We start from the raw sequence: 13,758 nt of genomic DNA on the forward strand, positions 1-13,758 counted from the left end.
GTTAGAGCTCAATCTCTTTTGGTTACTTTTCTTCATTATTATATAATAAGGGAATGTTGTATGATTGCCTATTATATTGAAAGCTACAATATACTCTATATATATATGAAGAAATGCAACATGTGAAAAAATATGATTTATTTCAAGTTTTCAACATCATTTTAAATAAAGAAATAAGCCGCACATTACACCGAAATTTTGCGCTGATGAAAATGTCAAAATTTATCAGATAAAAGGCCATAGCGTTTAGATGACGTCACTTCAAATTCAATATCTGTTGTGTCAACCATTAGCCTGTAACACAGCACGGTACGTCTCAGCATAGACTCGATCATTCGACGAAACCGTCTTGCAGAGTTCTCCCCATTCTTGCTTAAGAGCCTGCTGTGCTATTTGCAGAGTTTGCGGCACTGGATGACGACTGCGCACACATTTATCCAAATCGTCTTACATATTTATATTAGTTGAAATCAGATTCAGATTTGAACGACCAGGGGAGCACTGTTAATGGCTGTATCTGGAATACATACTGACCAGAGTTCAAAAAAAATAGAAATATGCCGAAACTGTCTATGATACAGTTGTCTCAACAGTTCCTGGTGTTATATATGAAAAGACTCCAGAAATCAAGTGGTTTGTCGGGACACTTTTCATCCTCGGCATCAAACTTTTTGGGCTTTATCAAAACGTCATTAAAAACAAATTCTGTCTAACTTTACAGGCTAATACTAACAAACGTTATTGGATACATTTGTTGTACTGTAATTGAATACAGTTTCCTGTATTTTTATTGATACAGAATGTTGTAATTGTAGTTCTGGCTGCTTTTTACGTAAAATATAACTTTGATTTCTTTCTACAATATTTTTTTTATTAATACTTTTTTCTATGGATGAGATTTTTCAATCAGAATTGTTATTGTATCAATTGATAAAATGGAAATGAACGCATTTATCGATTGGCTCTAAATTATTTGGGACCGTTGCATGTTTTCCATCTTCCTAATATCTACAGTATTCTTTTTAATTCCAGTTAATCATTAATGCCTAATTCTATAAATGCTTCTTACCAATTTGGTCAACAATAGTTTATACCGATTTTCAAATCTCATAATTCGATCAAGAAGATACAAACCATGGTAACAAATAGTCAAATAACAAAAATACCGAACTCCAAGGACAGTCCCTTATAAAATGGAAAAATCAAAAGCTCAAACGAATGGAAAACAACTGTCATATTCCTGACTTGGTACAGGTATTTCCTTATGTAGAAAATGGTGGATTAAACCTGGTTAAACAAACGCTGTTTGAATTGCATGAACTCCATAAGAAGCAGGATCGTGTGTGTCGATAGTGTAAGCATCTCCTTCTATACATGCCCTTGAATTTTTACTAGATAACTTTTTTGTTCGCTATGGAGATTCCGTATATCGTCAAGTTATTGGAATTCCAATGGGGACTAACTGTGCACCACTTATTGCGGACCTGTTTCTGTATTGTTATGAGTTACAATTTATGACTAAAATCAGCAAAGATCCATCGAAACAACATCTGATACAAAAAAATTATTAACACTTTTAGATATTTGGATGATATATTGGCTCTCAGTAATGACGACTTTAGTATGTACACTAAAGAGATTTATCCTGCTGAACTGACTTTAAATAAAGCTAAATTACTAACAATGAACACTGCCCTTTCCTGGATCTTTATATCTATATCTTTAACGGGAAGCTTAATACCAAAATTTATGATAAAACGGATGATTTTTCATTGTCACCATCATATGGTGTTTATATATCTCAACTTGTTCGATTCGCTCGTGTATGTAACAACGTATTTGATTTTAACGAAAGGAACCTCTGTATTACTGAAAAATATATACACCAGGGTTTTCGATATCACAAACTAGTCAAAACATTTACTTAATTTTATCATCGGTACAAGGACATCATTCGTAAATATAAATCAACATGCAGACATCTTATACTTTCAGGTATTTCACATCCAATCTTTTATGATAATATTCTATACAAAGCACAAAAAAATGTCGACATTCACCTCAAAAGCTAACTAAACCCTTTAACAGACTTATTCAGAAGGAATATAGTACGATACTGTTGTCAGGTCATTAAAGATGGCATATTTTGGTATTAATATTGATTCACTCATAGGGTCTTTGCATCGGAAATAAATACATTTATTCTAAAATCAGTTGTTGGCATGATACAGGTTATGTTCTTCTCATATATTTTGTGATGGTATGATACTAAACCCCTAACGGGAGGGATTGTGCTTGATTTTCATATGATGAAGACATAACCTTCAATCAGTTTAATTGAGGTTTGGAGCTGGCATGTCAGTGACTGATAGTAGTCCTTTGACAATCTTTGTATCATTGTCATTTTGCTTAGTTTCTTTTTTTACCTATTCTGACATCGGACTCGGACTTCTTTTAAGCTGAGTTTACTGTGCGTATTGCTGTGTGTTTGTTTATTCTACATTGGCTAGAGGTATAGGGGGAGGATTGAGATCTACCAAAACATGTTTAACCCAGCCGCATTTTTGCGCCTGTCCCAAATCAGGAGCCTCTGGCCTTTGTTAGTCTTGTATGTTTTTTTTAATTTTAGTTCATTTATATGTTTTGGAGTTTAGTATGACGTCCATTTTCATTGAACTAGTACACATTTTTGTTTAGGGACTCCGGGTGCGGGATTTTCTCGCTGTGTTGAAGACCCATTGGTGGCCTTCGGCTGTTTTCTGCTCTTTGGTTGGGTTGTTGTCTCTTTGACACATTAGCCAATTCCATTCTCAATTTTATCACCTATGCGAATCCACACACAGTCAAAATATCACAATCGGGTATTCGACACAATAGGTTAGATTACAGATCAGGCAACAATTCTAGTATCTAAAGTTCTAAGACCGATAAAACATGTCGCTTGTTATTTGAGACACATACATATAGTATCGGTCAACAATTCAGTTATTTTACAAGCATTATCCCCTAACCTTTGAACATGAATACCTAGCATTCATATTCTTAACCGAGAGATGGACATTGTATTTTTAGTAAGTTAGAAACGAAGATACTGTAAAGATCAACCAAGACATGATGGCGAGTGAAAAACTTATAAAGTGATGTGTTCAGTTGTTCCGTGAAGTATTTTTTAGTTAAGATGCATACATCTGTAAGATAAATTGTCACTTTGACCATGTACAGTGGTAAAAGAAAATGTTTGTGTAAAACGGGCTTTAAGAATTATTGACCAACATATATCACTATGATCTATTAATGTACTTGTCTGTGTCAAGGTTGATGTGTTCTTGTCTGTGTCAAAGTTGATATGTTCTTGTCTGTGTCAAGGTTGATATGTTCTTGTCTGTGTCAAGGTTGATATGTTCTTGTCTGTATCAAGGTTGATATGTACTTGTCTGTGTCAAGGTTGATAGGTTATTAAAATAAGAAGATGTGATCAGTCTATCGAGTGTGATACAGTATTTTCTCTACAGAAACGACAGTTATATTTTTTTAATTTAAAACGCGAGGCTTGTTGAGAGTTGGAAAATGTTCTACATATTAAAATATAATGTCTATATCGCATCGCACGAATAATGATGGTGAAATCGATTTCTTAAATCACTTTAGACTATTCGTATGAAAATATGCACGAAATTTTAGGCATAACATAAATATGTGGTATCATTGTCTATAAGACAACTCTCCATCAGAGACCAAATAACGTATAGGTTAAAAACTATAGGGTTTTGCTTTTATGAAAACGTATGGTTTTCATATATCCTGTCGATATAATGTACTAATAGTTTTGCACTGCACTAAGTCAGGCTTTTAACTTTGGTTGAAAATTGATTATTTATTTGATGTAATGGGCTTTGAAATAGCTTTCAGTAACTGTGAGTACTCTTAGATCTTTTGTCTTTCTGTTAGTGCATTTTGTGTTTCATGTCAGTCTGGTGGGTCTTTATAAATAAGAAGATGTGGTATAAGTGCCAATGAGACAACTCTCTATCCAAGTCACAATGTATAAAAAGTTAACAATTATATGTCAAAGTACGGCTTTCAACACGGATCATTGGCTCACACCGAGCAGCAAGCTATAAAGGGCCCAAAAATTACTAGTGTAAAACAATTCAAACAGGAAAACCAACGGTCTAATCTATATAAAAAATGAAAAATGACAAACACCTATGAACCACATCGACAAACGACGACCTCGAACAACAGGCCTTTGACTTAGAACAGGTGCATAAAAATGTAGCGGGTTTAAACTTTTAACAGGCGCCAACCTTCACCCTAACCTGAGACCGTAGTGTAACATTACAACATAAAAAGTCACACTATAAAATATCAATTGAAATGGCTTAACTTGATCGAAAAGACATTTAAACAAAAACAAGTAAACATACACTGAACGAATAAGTTTGATATATGACACAATATAAATACAATATTAAAACGTAGGTGCCTATATAACATAGACGTTACCGGTAGTAATAAAAAAAAGATGTAGGAAGTGTGTCAATAAGACAACTCTTACCTGGGACAAATGGCGTTAAATAAAACAACGTACACAGGTTTAAATATAATAATTTTTTGTTGGGATTACGTAAGTAAACATTTTTTACAAAATTAGTAAATTAGCATTTTCAAGTTAATGTTTAAAGTTTGATCCTATGTTGTTATGTTACACCACTGTCCCATGTTAGAGGGTTTGATGCTCACAAACATGTGTAAACCCGCCACATTTGTTATGCGTGTCCCGAGTCAGTACCCTGCAATTCAATGGCTGTCGCTGGTTGCCGTCTGATATACCATTTATTGTTATGTCATAAATCAGGTCTTTGGTGTTTTCGTTTGAATTGTTTTACATTGTTTGTCAGGCTGACTATAATGTATTAGTTTTGCTCATTGTTGAATGTCATACGCTGATTTATAATTGCTTAAATCTACGTAGTCTGGACTCTGTTTGATACTTTCCTCATTTGCATTCATACCAGATCTCCTTATTTTATATTATTGTGATTACTAATATCTGACAGACTAATGTTCTCTTAGCATCTAGTTGGTTTAATTGTGCTTACTTATATCCAACAAACTCGTGATCGGCTACTAAGTAAATTGTGAAATTTTGTCTACACATATACGATGTTTTCACTATCTAAAGATTTTTTAGACTCATGCTCTGTCAGTATCTAATGATTTTTATTGTGCTTACTTACATCCAACAGACGGGTGTTCTGTCATTTTGTAATGGGTTTTATTGTGCATACTTATATCCAACAAACTCATGTTTTGTCAGTCCCCAAAGGGTTTTATTGTGCTAACTTGTATCCGAGAGATTCATTTTATGTCATTATCTAATGGGTTGTATTATGCTAACTTGTATCCGACAGACTCATGTTTTGTCAGTATCTAATGGTATTTTTGTGCGTACTTGTATCCGACAAACTCATGTTCTATCAGTATCTGATGGGTTTTATTGTGCTAACTTGTATCCGACAGACCCATGTTCCGTCATTTTCTAATGGGTTTTATTGTGCGCACTTTTATTCGAAAAACTCATGTTCTGTCAGTATCTAATGGGTTTTATTGTGATAACTTGTATCCGAGAGATTCATGTAATGTCATTATCTAATGGGTTGTATTATGCTTACTTGTATCCGACAGACTCATGTTCAGTCAGTATCTAATGGGTTTGATTGTGCTAACTTGTACCCGACAAACTCATGTTCTGTCAGTATCTAATGGGTTTTATTGTGCTAACTTGTGTCCGACAGACCAATGTTCTGTCAGTATCTAATGATTTTTATTGTGCTTACTTTTATCCTATAAATTCATGTTCTGAAAGTATCTTATGGGTTTTATTGTGCTTACTTGTATCAGAAAGACTCATATTCTGCCAGTATCTAATGGGTTTTATTGTGCTTACTTATGTCCGACAGACCAATGTTTTGAAAGTATCTAATGGGTTTTATTGTGCTTACTTGTATCAGAAAGACTCATATTATGTCATTATCTAATGGGTTTTTATTGTGCTTAATTGTAACAGATAGACTCATCTTCTGTCAGTATCTAATGGGTTTTATTGTGCGCACTTATATCCGACTGACTAATGTTCTATAAGTTTCTAATGGGTTCTATTGTGCTTACTTGTATCCGACAGGCTCGTGTTCTGTCAGTATCTAATGGATTTTATTGTGCTTACTTGTATCCGAGAGATTCATGTTATGTCACTATCTAATGGGTCTCATTGTGCTAACTTGTATCCGAGAGATTCATGTTATGTCAGTATATAATCGGTTTTATTGTGTTAACTTGTATCTGACAAACTCATGTTCTGTCAGTATCTAATGGGTTTTATTGTGCTAACTTGTATCCGACAGACTCATGTTCATTCAGTATTTATTGGGTTTCATTGTGCTAACTTGTATCTGACAAACTCATGTTCTGTTAGTATCAAATGGGTTTTATTGTGCTAACTTGTATCCGACAGACTCATGTTCAGTCAGTATTATTGGGTTTCATTGTGCTAACTTGTATCTGACAAACTCATGTTCTATCAGTATCTAATGGGTTTTATTGTGCTTACTTGTATCCGACAGACTCATGTTCAGTCAGTATTTAATTGGTTTTATTGTGCTAACCTGTATTCAACAAACTCATGTTCTGTCAGTATCTAATGGGTTTTATTGTGCTAACTTGTGTCCGACAGACTCATATTCTGTCAGTATTTAATGGGTTTTATTGTGCGAACTTGTACCCGACAGACTCATCTTCTGTCAGTATCTAATGGGTTTTATTGTGCGCACTTATATCCGACTGACTAATGTTCTATAAATTTCTAATGGGTTCTATTGTGCTTACTTGTATCCGACAGGCTCGTGTTCTGTCAGTATCTAATGGGTTTTATTGTGCTTACTTGTATCCGAGAGATTCATGTTATGTCATTATCTAATGGGTCTCATTGTGCTAACTTGTATCCGAGAGATTCATGTTATGTCAGTATATAATCGGTTTTATTGTGTTAACTTGTATCCGACAAACTCATGTTCTGTCAGTATCTAATGGGTTTTATTCTGCTAACTTGTATCCGACAGACTCATGTTCAGCCGGTATTTATTGGGTTTCATTGTGCTAGCTTGTATCTGACAAACTCATGTTCTGTTAGTATCAAATGGGTTTTATTTGTGCTAACTTGTATCCGACAGACTCATGTTCAGTCAGTATATATTGGGTTTCATTGTGCTAACTTGTATCTGACAAACTCATGTTCTATCAGTATCTAATGGGTTTTATTGTGCTTACTTGTGTCCGACAGACTCATGTTCTGTCAGTATTTAATGGGTTTTATTGTGCGAACTTGTACCCGACAGACTCATGTTTTGTCAGTATCTAATGGGTTTTGTTGTGCTAACTAGTATCCGAGAGATTCATGTTATGTCAGTATCTAATGGGTTTTATTGTGCTAACTTGTATCCGACAAACTTATGTACTGTAAAAATACCTAATGGGTTTTATTGTGCTAACTTGTGTCCGACAGGCTCATGTTTTGTCAGTATCTAATGGGTCTTTTTATGCTAACTTGTGTCCGACAGGCTCATGTTCTGTCAGTAGTTTATGGGTTTTATTGTGCTAACTTGTATATGACAGGCTCATGTTCTGTCAGTATCTAATGTGTTTTATTGTGCTAACTTGTATCCGAGAGATTCATGTTATGTCAGTATCTAATGAGTTTTATTGTGCTAACTTGTATCCGACAAACTCACGTTCTGTCCGTATCTAATAGGTTTTATTGTGCTAACTTGTATTGAGAGATTCATGTTATGTCAGTATCTAATGGGTTTTATTGTGCTCACTTGTATCCGACAAACTTATGTACTGTCAATACCTAATGGGTTTTATTGTGCTAACTTGTGTCCGACAGGCTCATGTTCTGTCAGTAGTTTATGGGTTTTATTGTGGTGACTTGTATCTGACAGGCTCATGTTCTGTCAGTATCTAATGGCTTTTATTGTGCTAACTTGTAATCGACAGACTCGTGTTCTGTCAGCATCTAATGGGTTTTATTGTGCTTACTTGTATCCGAGAGATTCATGTTATGTCAGTATCTAATGAGTTTTTTTTGTGCTAACTTGTATCCGACAAACTCACGTTCTGTCAGTATCTAATAGGTTTTATTGTGCTAACTTGTATTGAGAGATTCATGTTATGTCAGTATCTAATGGGTTTTATTGTGCTAACTTGTATCCGACAAACTCTTGTTCTGTCAGTATCTAATGGGTTTTATTGTGCTAACTTGTATCCGACAGGATCATGTTCTATCAGTATCTAATGGATTTTATTGTGCTTACTTGTATCCGAGAGATTCATGTTATGTCACTATCTAATGGGTCTCATTGTGCTAACTTGTATCCGAGAGATTCATGTTATGTCAGTATATAATCGGTTTTATTGTGTTAACTTGTATCTGACAAACTCATGTTCTGTCAGTATCTAATGGGTTTTATTGTGCTAACTTGTATCCGACAGACTCATGTTCATTCAGTATTTATTGGGTTTCATTGTGCTAACTTGTATCTGACAAACTCATGTTCTGTTAGTATCAAATGGGTTTTATTGTGCTAACTTGTATCCGACAGACTCATGTTCAGTCAGTATTATTGGGTTTCATTGTGCTAACTTGTATCTGACAAACTCATGTTCTATCAGTATCTAATGGGTTTTATTGTGCTTACTTGTATCCGACAGACTCATGTTCAGTCAGTATTTAATTGGTTTTATTGTGCTAACCTGTATTCAACAAACTCATGTTCTGTCAGTATCTAATGGGTTTTATTGTGCTAACTTGTGTCCGACAGACTCATATTCTGTCAGTATTTAATGGGTTTTATTGTGCGAACTTGTACCCGACAGACTCATCTTCTGTCAGTATCTAATGGGTTTTATTGTGCGCACTTATATCCGACTGACTAATGTTCTATAAATTTCTAATGGGTTCTATTGTGCTTACTTGTATCCGACAGGCTCGTGTTCTGTCAGTATCTAATGGGTTTTATTGTGCTTACTTGTATCCGAGAGATTCATGTTATGTCATTATCTAATGGGTCTCATTGTGCTAACTTGTATCCGAGAGATTCATGTTATGTCAGTATATAATCGGTTTTATTGTGTTAACTTGTATCCGACAAACTCATGTTCTGTCAGTATCTAATGGGTTTTATTCTGCTAACTTGTATCCGACAGACTCATGTTCAGCCGGTATTTATTGGGTTTCATTGTGCTAGCTTGTATCTGACAAACTCATGTTCTGTTAGTATCAAATGGGTTTTATTTGTGCTAACTTGTATCCGACAGACTCATGTTCAGTCAGTATATATTGGGTTTCATTGTGCTAACTTGTATCTGACAAACTCATGTTCTATCAGTATCTAATGGGTTTTATTGTGCTTACTTGTGTCCGACAGACTCATGTTCTGTCAGTATTTAATGGGTTTTATTGTGCGAACTTGTACCCGACAGACTCATGTTTTGTCAGTATCTAATGGGTTTTGTTGTGCTAACTAGTATCCGAGAGATTCATGTTATGTCAGTATCTAATGGGTTTTATTGTGCTAACTTGTATCCGACAAACTTATGTACTGTAAAAATACCTAATGGGTTTTATTGTGCTAACTTGTGTCCGACAGGCTCATGTTTTGTCAGTATCTAATGGGTCTTTTTATGCTAACTTGTGTCCGACAGGCTCATGTTCTGTCAGTAGTTTATGGGTTTTATTGTGCTAACTTGTATATGACAGGCTCATGTTCTGTCAGTATCTAATGTGTTTTATTGTGCTAACTTGTATCCGAGAGATTCATGTTATGTCAGTATCTAATGAGTTTTATTGTGCTAACTTGTATCCGACAAACTCACGTTCTGTCCGTATCTAATAGGTTTTATTGTGCTAACTTGTATTGAGAGATTCATGTTATGTCAGTATCTAATGGGTTTTATTGTGCTCACTTGTATCCGACAAACTTATGTACTGTCAATACCTAATGGGTTTTATTGTGCTAACTTGTGTCCGACAGGCTCATGTTCTGTCAGTAGTTTATGGGTTTTATTGTGGTGACTTGTATCTGACAGGCTCATGTTCTGTCAGTATCTAATGGCTTTTATTGTGCTAACTTGTAATCGACAGACTCGTGTTCTGTCAGCATCTAATGGGTTTTATTGTGCTTACTTGTATCCGAGAGATTCATGTTATGTCAGTATCTAATGAGTTTTTTTTGTGCTAACTTGTATCCGACAAACTCACGTTCTGTCAGTATCTAATAGGTTTTATTGTGCTAACTTGTATTGAGAGATTCATGTTATGTCAGTATCTAATGGGTTTTATTGTGCTAACTTGTATCCGACAAACTCTTGTTCTGTCAGTATCTAATGGGTTTTATTGTGCTAACTTGTATCCGACAGGATCATGTTCTATCAGTATCTTATGGGTTTTATTGTGCTTACTTGTATCCGACAAACTCATATTCTGTCAGTATCTTATGGGTTTTATTGTGCTTACTTGTATACGACAGACTCGTGTTCTGTCAGTATATAATGGGTTCTATTGTGCCTACTTGTATACGACAGACTCGTGTTCTGTCAGTATATAATGGGTTCTATTGTGCTTACTTGTATCCGAGAGATTCATGTTTTGTCAGTATCTAATTGGTTTTATTGTGTTAACTTGTATCCGACAAACTTATGTACTGTCAGTACCTAATGGGTTTTATTGTGCTAACTTGTGTCCGACAGGCTCATGTTCTGTCAGTATCTAATGGGTTTTATTGTGCTAACTTGTATCCGACAAACTCATGTTCTGTCAGTATTTAATGGGTTTTATTGTGATAACTTGTATCCGACAAACTTATGTACTGTCAATACCTAATGGGTTTTATTGTGCTAACTTGTACCCGACAAACTCATGTTCTGTCAGTATCTAATGGGTTTTATTGTGCTAAGTTGTGTCCGACAGACCAATGTTCTGTCAGTATGTAATGATTTTTATTGTGCTTAATTTTATCCTATAAATTCATGTTCTGAAAGTATCTAATGGGTTTTATTGTGCTTGCTTGTGTCCGACAGACTCATGTTCTGTCAGTATTTAATGGGTTTTATTGTGCGAACTTGTACCCGACAGACTCATGTTTTGTCAGTATCTAATGGGTTTTGTTGTGCTAACTAGTATCCGAGAGATTCATGTTATGTCAGTATCTAATGGGTTTTATTGTGCTAACTTGTATCCGACAAACTTATGTACTGTAAAAATACATAATGGGTTTTATTGTGCTAACTTGAATCCGACAGGCTCATGATTTGTCAGTATCTAATGGGTTTTTTTGTGCTAACTTGTGTCCGACAGACTCATGTTTTGTCAGTAGTTTATGGGTTTTATTGTGCTAACTTGTATACGACAGAATCGTTTTCTGTCAGTATATAATGGGTTCTAATGTGCTTACTTGTGTCCGACAGGCTCATGTTCTGTCAGTATCTAATGGGTTTTATTGTGCTAACTTGTGTCCGACAAACTCATGTTCTGTCAGTATCTAATGGGTTTTATTGTGATAACTTGTATCCGAGAGATTCATGTAATGTCAGTATCTAATGGGTTTTATTGTGCTAACTTGTACCCGAAAAACTCATGTTCTGTCAGTATCTAATGGGTTTTATTGTGCTAAGTTGTGTCCGACAGACCAATGTTCTGTCAGTATCTAATGATTTTTATTGTGCTTACTTTTATCCTATAAATTCATGTTCTATCAGTATCTAAAGGGTTTTATTCTGCTTACTTGTGTCCGACAGACTCATGTTCAGTCAGTATTTAATTGGTTTTATTGTGCTAACTTGTATTCGACAGACTCATGTTTTGTCAGTATCTAATGAGTTTTATTGTGCTTACTAGTATCCGAGAGATCCATGTTATGTCAGTATATAATGGGTTCTATTGTGCTTACTTGTATTCGAGAGATTCATGTTATGTCAGTATCTAATGGGTTTTATTGTGCTAACTTGTATCCGACAAACTTATGTACTGTAAAAATACCTAATGGGTTTTATTGTGCTAACTTGTGTCCGACAGGCTCATGTTTTGTCAGCATCTAATGGGTTTTTTTGTGCTAACTTGTGTCCGACAGGCTCATGTTCTGTCAGTAGTTTATGGGTTTTATGGTGCTAACTTGTATACGACAGACTCTTGTTCTGTCAGTATATAATGGGTTCTATTGTGCTTACTTGTATCCGAGAGATTCATGTTTTGTCAGTATCTTATTGGTTTTATTTTGTTAACTTGTATCCGACAAACTTATGTACTGTCAGTACTTAATGGGTTTTATTGTGCTAACTTGTGTCCGACAGGCTCATGTTCTGTCAGTATCTAATGGGTTTTATTGTGCTAACTTGTGTCCGACAAACTCATATTCTGTCACTATCTAATGGGTTTTATTGTGATAACTTGTATCCGAGAGATTCATGTAATGTCAGTATCTAATGGGTTTTATTGTGCTAACTTGTACCCGACAAATTCATGTTCTGTCAGTATCTAATGGGTTTTATTGTGCTAAGTTGTGTCCGACAGACCAATGTTCTGTCAGTATCTAATGATTTTTATTGTGCTTACTTTTATCCTATAAATTCATGTTCTATCAGTATCTAATGGGTTTTATTGCGCTTACTTGTGTCCGACAGACTCATGTTCAGTCAGTATCTAATGGGTTTTATTGTGCTATCTTGTGTCCGACAGGCTCATGTTCTGTCAGTAGTTTATGGGTTTTATTGTGCTAACTTGTATCCGACAGGCTCATGTTCTGTCAGTATCTAATGGCTTTTATTGTGCTAACTTGTAATCGACAGACTCGTGTTCTGTCAGCATCTAATGGGTTTTATTGTGCTAACTTGTATCCGAGAGATTCATGTTATGTCAGTATCTAATGAGTTTTATTGTGCTAACTTGTATCCGACAAACTCACGTTCTGTCAGTATCTAATGGGTTTTATTGTGCTAACTTGTATCTGACAGGTTCATGTTTTATCAGTACCTAATGGGTTTTATTGTGCTTACTTGTATCCGACAAACTCATATTCTGTCAGTATCTTATGGGTTTTATTGTGCTTACTTGTATACGACAGACTCGTGTTCTGTCAGTATATAATGGGTTCTATTGTGCTTACTTGTATCCGAGAGATTCATGTTTTGTCAGTATCTAATTGGTTTTATTGTGCTAACTTGTATCCGACAAACTTATGTACTGTCAGTACCTAATGGGTTTTATTGTGCTAACTTGTGTCCGACAGGCTCATGTTCTGTCAGTATCTAATGGGTTTTATTGTGCTAACTTGTATCCGACAAACTCATGTTCTGTAAGTATCTAATTGGTTTTATTGTGCTAACTTGTGTCCGATAGGCTCATGTTCAGTCAGTATCTAATGGGTTTTTTTGTGCTTACTTGTATCCGACAGGCTCATGTTCTGTCAGTATCTAATGGCTTTTATTGTGCTAACTTGTTTCCGAGAGATTCATGTTATGTCAGTATCTAATGGGTTTTATTGCGCTAACTTGTATACGACAGACTCGTGTTCTGTCAGTATATAATGGGTTCTATTGTGCTTACTTGTATCCGAGAGATTCATGTTATGTCAGTATCTAATGGGTTATATTGTGCTTACTTGTATCCGACAAACTTATGTGCTGTCAGTTCCTAATGGGTTTTAT

The sequence above is a fragment of the Mytilus californianus genome, unplaced genomic scaffold (assembly GCF_021869535.1).
Source record: "Mytilus californianus isolate M0D057914Y unplaced genomic scaffold, xbMytCali1.0.p SCAF_3, whole genome shotgun sequence".
NCBI lineage: Eukaryota > Metazoa > Mollusca > Bivalvia > Mytilida > Mytilidae > Mytilus > Mytilus californianus.